Genomic DNA, 2285 nt, shown 5'->3' on the forward strand with positions numbered 1-2285 from the left:
TGTCTCAAAAAAAAAAAAAAAAAGGAGCTCTTACAACTAGAAAAATATCCCACAACAACTCAATTTAAAAATGGGCAAAGAGTTTGAGAAGATATTTTTTTCAAACAAGATATACAAATGACCAATAAGTACATGAATAGAATAGTACATTGTTAGTCTCTAGGGAAATGCATATGAAATCCACAAGGACACGTCAGTTCCTATCCACTAGCATGGTTATAATACAAAAGACAGTTCACAATATAAGAGGCTAACAAGTGCTAGTGAGAAGGTGGAGACGTGGGAACCCTCACATTGCTGGTGGGAATGTCAAATGGTGCAGTTGTTGTGGAAAACAGTTTGGCAGTTTCTCAAAGGTTAAATATAGAATCAGCATATGATGTAGCACATCCACTCCCAGGTATGTACCCAAGAGAACTGAAAACATATGTCCACATAAAACTTGTTTGTGAGTTTTCAAAGCAGCATTATTCGTATAGCCAAAAAGTAGAAATATCCCACATGTCCATCAACTGATGAATGGATAAACAAAATGTGGTGTATCCATACAAGAGGATATTTCCAACAAGAAAAAGGAATGAAGTACTGATTAGGTATCAGTACTTCAACATGGAAGAACATTGTAGCGTTTGATGCACAACATCGACTATGCTATAAACTAGTGAACTGCACTCATTAAAATATGAACTTTAATGTACATGAATTACATATCAATAAAGCTGTTACTAAAAAAATAACATATGTGGAGAAGGAAGTGTGGAAGGATACGCACTAAAGATGAGTGTTTGTTTTCTATGAGCAGGTTATAGGTCATTTTTCTTCATATTGGTGCTTTGCTGCATCCTCCAGATCGTCTACAATAGACTTTTATTACTATAGAAATCATAAAATTGGTTATTGTTAGTTGGTTAAAGGAGGCATAGGTGGAGTTTTTCTGTCTCCGGCTTTCTTGCAGGGAGAGAGGTACCTGCAAATCCATCTCCCAGCTGACCTGAGTACCCACAGGCTAGAGAGGGCAGGGGGCATGGATGGAGCACTACCTCATATGCAGTGAGAGGTGTCAAAGCCCGCAAGCTGACTGAGCCTCAGGACTGTGTACTGGGCCAGGTTGTGGCAGAAGACGAGCCTGGCCCCCAAGCTCTGGCCGCATCTGCCATCTCTCTGCCAGTCCTGATGATGCAGCTGCCTGGCATCCACCAGAGGCAGGGGGTTGCAGTTGCGCAGTCCAGATGCTAATGGAGGAAACAGATCTGCCTTCGAGAATCCACCAGGAAATGAATTCTAATTAGTCTGGGAAAGGAGCCTCAAGTCTCCCTGTCTCAGAGCTGCCCCGGGGGCATTTTGGAGCAGATGAGCAGATATGAACACATAAACCAATTTCCCTGGCTTTGGAGATCCTCAAAGTACACTTAGCAAAGCACCTAATTTAGTCTAAATCAGAGAACCTTGTGACTGGAGGACCCTGAAGTTTCGGGGCTTCCCACCTCTTCTCCGCAGCAACACACACAGGTACGGGGTGGGATTGTGCATTTAGCACATTCTCCTGTGTTGTCCTGGTATTGACAGAGCCCTCTGATTACACGGATAATCTGGAATGTTCCCTGGTTAATTCTATTAACCTTTTATATTCATTATTTTTAAAAAGTAAATCATTCTTACAAGCGAATGACATAAAAGGAAAAACAAAGAGACTAGGTTAAAAGAAAGGGACTCAAAACATATAACAGCTAAATGCATTGTGTGGACCATGTTTGGATTCTGATTCAAACAAACCAACTGTAAGAAGATATCTTACAGCTAATCAAAGAAATTACAATATAGACCGAGTATTAGGTAATATTGAGAAATTATTGTTAATGCTGTTACTGGAACCCCAAATGCTCTTGTTCATGCCTTTTGGTACCTGCTTCCTCCTACTGCACTAGAAGAAGGACCCCATCTGTCTCAGAGGGAGGTGGCCATAGAGCATCATGGTTGAGTGTGAACCACACTTGATCATTTACTATGTGATCTTGGGTAACTTACTTATTCTCCCTGTTCCTGCTTAGTTTAAAAAAATCCATAAAATGGGCAAAATAACATAACCCAATACATGGGCTTGATTTAAAGATTGAATGAATTAATACCAGTAAAGCGTAACAATGTCTGGCACATAATACACTTACAAGTGTTTGTTCAGGAATCTTCCAAACCCTGCATCACAATTATATTCTATGAATCCAGGGGAAAGTCTTTGCATAAGGAAAACCCAAGGACAACAGCCCCACCAGGCTCAGGTGGCCCTC

This window comes from Propithecus coquereli, unplaced genomic scaffold (genome assembly GCF_000956105.1).
Source record: "Propithecus coquereli isolate 6110/MARCELLA unplaced genomic scaffold, Pcoq_1.0 Scaffold165, whole genome shotgun sequence".
NCBI classification, from domain to species: Eukaryota; Metazoa; Chordata; class Mammalia; order Primates; family Indriidae; genus Propithecus; species Propithecus coquereli.